Below are 8,784 nucleotides of genomic sequence, written 5' to 3' on the forward strand. Positions count from 1 at the left end.
ACTGAAACAATTCATTTAACACCCACATTCTAGACAGACTAATTATTCATATGTGTGATTAAAATGATGTCCAAACCTAGATTCTTTATGACCAGCTTCCTCCAAAAATGTTATTTATGACCATTTGTCTTGATTGAGACCGTTGAAAAGCAGTGTATATACTTAGATAGTTCTTTAAAAGAAATATAGGTCAGACTTGGAAGATATGTAGCTTTTGAAAAATAGTCTTTCAAAGATGTCATCACATGATAAGGAGAGATCAGAGTTTACATCTGCTCATGTTGCTATCCTCGTACCCCCTGGAATTCTTTATGGTAATCAATCACAGTTAACGTGGGTCTTGAAATGCAAGCAAGAGTTTAAAAGTGTGCTTAATAGATGATCTTCGGTTACAGCAATTATTGATAATAGCAGCCAAATAGCTTAAAAGTATGCCAGTGTTTCATAACAACATCTATCTAGAACATGTTGGTGTAATCAAGGAAGCTGCTGTCTCAATGTGAAATACAGCCGTGTTATCCCAGATATGGAACTGAAGGAGAAACAGATGGCAATGCTGAACTATAAGATTCGGACTATAAATACCTTCAAGATGACAATATAAATGAGTATAATTATTAACAGTCTAAGAAGGAGGGAGGGCAATTAATCTAGATATTAAGGAGAATTTAGAAAGATGAAAATCTGGCTTTCATCCACGCATCTAGAGAATGGTCCCTGAACTAAATTGCTTAGCTCAGTTCTCCAGTTGTTGGTCATAGAAATTGCTCTTAATAAACAAGAGAAGCAGACTAACCAAACAGGAATACAAGGCATGATCCATTGCCCATTGAAATCAATAGAAAGACTTGTTGATATTGATGGGTTTTAGAGTGAGGCATTGATCAAAAATTCCCCTGTAATTCCCTGCAGGACAGTTTCTCTGTCACAGCCTTCCCTTTCTTCAGGTTTTTGTTGGTAGCTGAGTTGCAAACAGAAGGAAAAGCATGTTGAATGTACTACAGATGAGCTGTTTCATAGAAGAGCATGGTGCATATTCCAGTTAAAAAATGGTGGTGTACGTGGTACTGGGGGCTTAAGGTAAGGTAGTCAAGGAGCTGGGAGAGTACCTTCCATAAAGAAAGCTCCTCTTACATACAGACTTAGGAATATGAGGGTTTTTGTTGGGATGAAAGAGTGCAATGTGACTGCAGACAGTGACAGTGAAACGTTGTTTGTCTTACACTGTGAAAGTTATGGGCCTAGGCTACTTGCAGAAACACAGTAGGAGATGTATCGTAACCGGCTAATAGTGGTGCTATTGGCTTCCATCCAGAAGTGTCAATCCCAACCCAGGCAGGGGCTAGGTTTGGATTTAGATCCTGTGCGTACTTCCTTGGTAAGCATCTGATCAGTCTTTTCTTGGTCATAAAATGAACAGTCCTGTCCCTACACTGTATGTTTTCCAGTTCAGTCTGCATGCTCGTTTTTAAGCATCCATCATCTCCGTATACAATACAATTGAGTCACTTAACCATTTTTCTCACGCAAATATTCGTGTGCACAGCCAGATGTAAGGAAGACAAAGCGATTGGGTCTTCGGAGCTTGTAAAACCCTCAGAACAATTTCCCAACTCCCTCCCAGCTCTGGGATCTTGAAGAGGAGATATATCAAGTCCTGTCCAGCTGCAGGGCTGACGAAAGCAGCCCATTAGTACTTCTCTTGCTTGGAGTTCTGTATATGGTCCTGCCTTGTGTCCTAGGCATGATGGATTTGGATGGATTTGGAGATCCTGGATTCGTTTGCTCATAATCCTCCAAGGATATTTTCTTTCTTGCTGTAAAAAAAGAGCAGGATCAGAACATTAACTTATCTGGATTTGAAGTATTACAGTGACTTGACAAAACACAAAGCGGTACGTGTTGCACAGCCATGCCAGGGACTTCTCTTGTCAGCTCTGGAGTCTCAGACATTCAGCCTGCAGGCAGGGGGGTGATAAATAAGCAGGTTAAGTCAACCTAGCACAAGAAAAATATTTAGAGTGTCTCTGTGATGGCTTCTTTTGTCCATAATTGCACCTGACAGGGTCTTCTAGAGCCCAATCAATCTTTCTTGGGTGAGGAAGAAGGGTGAGGTGAGGCCCCAGAGGCAGGAAGCGAGGTCCTGCCTGCCATGAAAATAAAAATGAGGCAAGCAGGGCTGGGAGAGCTCTGCTCCTCTGGAAATTGGTCCATTATTTACCTATCTCTAGATTTAGACATTCAAATCTAGGCACCTAGTTTTGAAACATTTCAGCCTATATTTTCAAAGGACCTTGTGCGTGTCAACTCTGTTACCATTGCCTAGGGAAGTTGTGGACTCTTCTTCTGTGGAAGTTTCCAGCAGAGACTGGGTAGGCATCTTTCTGGGAGGTTTTAGGAGTAGCAAATCCTGCATCACTGCTGGGGGTCGGGCAAGATGACCCACGAGCTCCCTCCCAGCCCTAGGCTGGCACCAGCAAGAGTCCTGCGGCTAACCCCCGTGATCCCCTTCCTGATATTCAGTGGGGCTAACTTGCTGCGTGGCGTTTGTCATTTTCTTTTTGAACACTTTTGTTCATCTAATTCTGTAGGTTGTTATGTAGGACAGGGGGAAAATATCTTAGTGCAACAGGGAATTGACAGATGGTTTGCATTTCAGCTGAGATTCTCTGGGCCTGTTTTTTCGGCATTTTATTTCTGGAAAAAAAAAATTAAATACCCCCCTGCGTTTTGCTATTCACTGCATCGATTTTATGCCTTTTATTAAACAGTATGAAAGGGAGTGAGCATCATATGAAAATTAGAACAAGGGCTTGGGCATCAATCCTCCTGGGCTGTATTCCCAGCTCTGCAACTGACTTGGGTCACCTTGGGCAAGTCTGTCAAAGATGGTTCTCCTCTGAAAAGTGACTATGTAAAATGACACCTTCTTACTCAGCAGATTTGCTCCCGATGTGGGTTCCAAGTCTCCTCTGCTGACTTCAGTGGCAAAAATAAGTTTTTACTTCCTTTCTATTCCTGTGGGCACTATAGACCCACCAGAGTTGAGGGCATAATCTAAATTCTGTTCCTTTTGGCAGAACTAATTCTTAAACTGCAACCAGCAATGGAGCTGCACTGGCAGAATTTAGTTGGAAAACCCTTTTTCTTAATACTGGTGGTGAAGAATGAGGAAGAATCCAAAGTGATTCTCTTGGTGCAGCTTGGTCTCAGGTTGAATTTATGGGGCTGGCAGTAAAAGGAACACATTTGAAATGGAGATCGCTGCTAGACTATCAATTCCATGGTTTGCTTTTTTAAGCAGACCCGCTGTTGAAAGTCTTTCTGCTCATCTGTAAAATGGGGATAGTACTCTATTTTTGGAAGTAACAACAAGATGGCTACTTAAAAGCAATGACTGCTGCTTAATGGGAAGAGTAATTGCACTTAATGCAGATGCTTTCAGGGGATTTAAAGATGAATTGCAAAGCAAAAAATGGAGAACGAAGCATGCAGAGATTTCTGTGCCAAATGTCCTCTGTAGCTAATCCATGGGAACCACTTAGTCCAGAAACAAATGTTCACCGTTGAAAAAGTGTCTTCACCTTCTCAGTATGTCCTGATACACCCAGCTATCTGAGACTGGTCCATCTCCAAGACCAAGAGTCTCACTGGCGTGTATAGTATTTGTGACATTAGATATGGGTGAATTCTTGCTCAGGAGAGCAGGCTAATGTATTTGAACTCTCTTTAGAGGTCTCTTTAAATGATATGTTCTTGAAATTATGCAGTGCACTGGCATGTGGGTTTCCCTGTTTAAAGACTTGCACTTTATTATTGTGCTTCTAATTTGATCTGCTATAGCTCAGTTCTTCCACAGCACTTGCCATCAGCAGTCCTCAGAGCACTTCACAACGTTCAGTATTGCAATCCCCATCTTAGAGAGTTGGAATCTGAGAAAAAATAATGTCAGGTAGCTTGCCTAAGATCACCCAGTAGACCTGTGCAAAGCCAGGTTCAGTCCAGTGCAGTATGCACTAGGCAAGACTGTCACAGAAGATTAACCTAAGCTACGCACCTTTTTAGGTTTGCCATGCGCTGTGGAAGGGTAAGATATGTAAAAACATGTATTTGAATGTAATCAACCAGAGCTCTGGCGGCACGTTAAGAGAACAGACACTTCTAATAAGCTTTGCTGGGGTTGCACAACATATTTCTGGTAGGGAGCTGTATGGGAGGCACCATGCGGTCTGCAGTAAGCTGGGCCTAAAGTCTGTGGTAGCTTCAGACAGATTGCAGAATTTATGTTTCCGATGAACCATCTTCTAAACAGACAACCCTTAGGACAATGGTTCCATGTTGTTTGTTTCTTTTTTTTCTTTTTTTTTTAATTAATGGCTTATTTTTCCTTGTTTCCACGTTTTCAGTTTTCATTCTCCAGCAGGCCTTTGTATTGGTAATGCAGAACCACTTTGCAGAAACTGGAAGTTTTGGTGGGTGACTGAGCACATGGGGAGATGTGGATAAGCACAACTTATAAATCTGTTATAATGATCACCAGTGAATGGGTAACAATCTTAGTATTTAGGCTTTGGTCAGCTACCTGGTGGAATGAAGTGGGGAAGTTCACATTTCACCACGCTATTGTTTCAGGCTCTCAGCTGTCTCAGGAAAACAATATTAAGTCAGTTATACGTGGCTCATGCTTTCAAGGCTTGCTTCATCTCCATGAAGGCTCTTTTGGAAATGACATCTTACATTATGGAGCACAGTTCTACCGCAAAGGAGGAATTCGGCAGAGGGGTCTAGATATGTGGGGCTTTGATCACTGGAACGATACCTAAGTTACAATGAAAGGAGGGGAGTCCAAGCTGAATTTGCAGGGTTGAAATCCCTCACCTAGACTTGCATCCAGGGCAAGTCAAGGGCTTCAGTTCCTTCCCTTAGGACAGCTATGGGAAATCAGTAACATCTAGAATGGTCAGAGAAATTCAACACCTGTCTTCTGTGTTTTCTTATCTCCTCAGATCTTCTATCTCCTGACAGATAATTCAGGTTCTCCTTTTTATTTTTTTTCCTTTAGAGGAATAGTATTGCAGCCGCAGAAATATTGACTCATGAATAGTTTCATAGATCTTCTGGTTCATAGATTTTAAAGCTGGAAGGGACTGTTCTGATCGTCTTGTCTGACCTCTTCCCCAGTGCAAAGCAGCAAGCTTCCCTCTGATGTTCTTTTTTGATGTCTGATGTTGCTGTGACTATTTCTGTTGCTGATGTACACATTTTTTAAATTTATTTTCAGAGTATTCAAGAGAGAGCAATATTACTCAGAAGAGAAATTGGCTTGACCTGTGGCAAAGCTGTCTTTCAGAGGTTTTAATGGTAAGTGCAGAACACCTAGCCCAAAAGAACTGGGCTAGTTCCAGTCTGGCTGATTTCCAGTAGGAAACACAATGTATATGAATGAGAGGGAATACATTAATTGTAGAAATGCCATTTCCAATGGGCCATGATAATAACCAGCAAGAAAAATAAAATGGAAAATTGCCTGGTGATGAGCTGTCTTGGGGCAGCTGTTTTGTGGCATCCATCACCAAAGGATCTGGGTGCCTCACAAATGTTAATGATTTATGCCATGCAGCCCTCTTTTGATGGTAGGTTGGATAATCTTGGTTTTGCAGAAAATTATTATGGAAAGTAAAGGGAGATTAACTGATTTGCCTGATGTTGCAAAATATGTCTGTGAAAGGGGCAAGATTTCAGCAGTCTTCCTGTTCTGACTCACTGCCTCTTCCTAGCAGCCTTCCTAACTTTTCTCTTCTCCCAGTCATGTCCTCTGAAAGACCATTTCTCTGTTGTCTGCAGTTTTCCTCTGCCTACACTGCTGAGTTTCAAAGGCCCCCTGCACTCCTTTACACCAGATGCAGTAGTGCTTCAAAAGAGTTTTCAGTAGAGTTGGCATGTGGTGGTGTGAAGGACGACAGAAATGCATAATCTCTGTCTCACTCCACCCTCATTAATTATTACATATAGACCCTCTCTGAATATATACTGTGTATAGCTTGCTGCCATTGGCAGTCACTGCTGGGTACATCTGAGATCCAAAGGTACCTGCAGGGCCGAAGAGGGAGGTGACATCCCTTGAGGAGGGGGTACAAGGTTGTGGTTTCTTCACCTCCCTGTTCTCACAGAAGATCCAGCTACACAGAGATCTTGCTATGAGGAAAGCAAGCTTTACTGATGGCTCAAACAATGCCAGGCCTTTTGATCAGCATACATTAAAATTACCATACCTCTTTTACATGTTCAACTCACTGTTAATTCATTAGCGTATTTAGCATTGCATTATAAGTAGACTTCCTCAACTTTACCCAACCTTGCTTGGCATCGTTACCATGTGGGTCTGGTTCTGGAGTCCTAATCTTATTTTATCTTCCATCCGCCAGCAGCTGTGGTATCGCCATCTCTGTGACTATTGTCCAGCTTGCTATGATCTGCCCCTTGCAATTGCCATCACTTCTTGGTTACACTGAATCCTCTGCTTCAGTGTCCCACCTGCTGCCGGGTATCATCTGCCACTGGTGGGAAAGGCAATATTGATGATGCAAGCTGCTGACTTTTGCTTATTATATATATATAAGAGTGGGAAGTAACTCATGGCTAAAAGGTGAAGGATTGTTGAATTCCACAAGCAGTCTCTAGAACAGCAATGTTTTCTACCAGAATCCCACTGAAAAGACATGAGATGGAAAACATGAAAAATGGGGGAAAGCTGGTGAGGAGATTAAGGACAAAAGGCTAGAGAAGTGAAAACAAAATGGAGAATAAGAGAGGGATTTCTGAAACCGGAGAGGTAAAAAAAAGGAGGGATACATCTGAAGAAAGAGAGGGACAGAAGAGAGGGGGAAGGAGGGAGGGAAGAGAAGTGAAAATGTGGGAGGAGGGTTTCTAAAAATTAAAAGCCTCAAAGAAATAACAGGAAAAACCAACTGGTAACAATATCACTGCAGGCTTTGTACCTCAAAAGATATTTCTATGTTAGGAATTAGTAAGACAAAAGAAAAAAGACAGCAAGAGGTAAAAGTTCAAAAAGGGAATGCGTTTGGTCGGACTCTGATTTCTGTTACATTGGTGTCATTGAGATTGAAACCTGGACAGTGTTTGGGTGGAGTTTGAGAGGTAGAGTGACATCACAGAGCAGATTCATCTGATATTTCTTTTTGTCTTTGCTCCTAAATATGATTTGGGGAAAGGAGTAAATGATTTTCTATCAATGACTCAGATATTCTTAGTCAGATTAAAAATGTAAGACTTTGATATCATTTTTGACATGTCCATTGTCAGCGCAGTGCACTGATACTTGCATATAGAAGATGCAGTTACAACAGTAGCTATTAAATATTGGAGTGTGTGTGGGTATAAACCCACACACACTTTTAAAAGCAAATATTAGTGTATTTCAAGGACGTTCTAGACTTTCTGTCTTGGTGCAACAGTGCTGAAAGCAACTTCTGAATCAGTCGATTCGCAAGATGTAAACAGCAGCAAGCGATTTCCAGTGCAGGCCACTGAAGATGTCCCATATTTCAGCCTTACATTGACTGGGATTAGCTGAAATTGTTCTCCCTGAAGCATTCAGGGACAGGTGTAAAGGAAGAACCATGGGCAGTACTTCCTGGTATCATTACCTTGCACTGACAGATTGGAGAGAGCCGCAAGGAGAGCAGCAAGAATGATAAGAGGTTTGAAAGATGCAGCCTAAAGAAAAACAGGGCTGGAGGTCATGTAGTCCAACCCACTGCCTAAAGCAGGATCATCCCTGTTTAAACCATCCCAGGCAAGTGTTTGTCTAATGCAGTGGCTTTTGGTTGTAGCCGTGTTGGTCTAAGGACAACTGATTCAGTAGTTCTCAACTTTCTAGACTCAAGACACCCCTGGGTAGACTTACGGGACCCTTTTTTTGCCTACAGAAAAACAACAGAGCTGTTTTGCTGTTGCAAAGAACTCAGGAAGATCATTTGAAATCTCTGGGTTTCTTGTGAGAGTCATGATTGCTCACCTAACATGGTGCAGTGTCCTGTGGTGCTGTGGAAGGGGTCTCAAGGCACCCCAGGCTGTGGCACCCTGGTGGAGAGTCACTGGTCACTGGTACCCCCCACTCAAAAACTGCCAGCGATGAATAATACCAGATTCGGGACAGCGCCCTGGGTCTGTCGAGGAAGGTCTTGGGTCTTGATCCTTCCTCAGAGCAAGGGGGTACGTTAGATCGGTAGTTCCCAAACTCTGGCTGACCAGCAGATCACCGCCCACCCTCACCGTTGCTTGTGATCACACCATGCGTCCTCACCTTGTCACTGGACATGGGCAGCAGTGGGGATCCACATGGTGACTGGGATCAGTGGGATGACCAGGTTTGGTGTGATGACTGGGAATGGTGGGACAACTGGGGTTGGTGTGATGACCAGGACCAGTGTGATGAATGGGACGCCTGGGATTACTGTGATGCCTGGGATCAGCGGGATGACCAGGTTTAGCAGGATGACTGGGGTTGGTGCGAAGACTGGGATGGGTGCGATGACTGGCGACTGGCGGCACTGGGGTGACTGGGATGGGTGTGATGAGCTGGGGTCAGCGTGATGAGCGGGATGCCCGGGATTATTGGGATGCCTGGGATCACGGGGACGACTGGGACGGGTGGGATGGGAGGCCGCAGAGGGCTGTGTGGGTGCGAGGAACCCCTCGCCCGCCTGGCCGCCCGCGCGGGGGGGTGGGGGCGGGGCCAGCGCTGTGTCCCGGCCAATGGCG

The sequence above is a fragment of the Gavialis gangeticus genome, unplaced genomic scaffold (genome assembly GCF_001723915.1).
Source record: "Gavialis gangeticus isolate Ggan-Ray unplaced genomic scaffold, GavGan_comp1, whole genome shotgun sequence".
In the NCBI taxonomy this organism is placed as follows: Eukaryota; Metazoa; Chordata; order Crocodylia; family Gavialidae; genus Gavialis; species Gavialis gangeticus.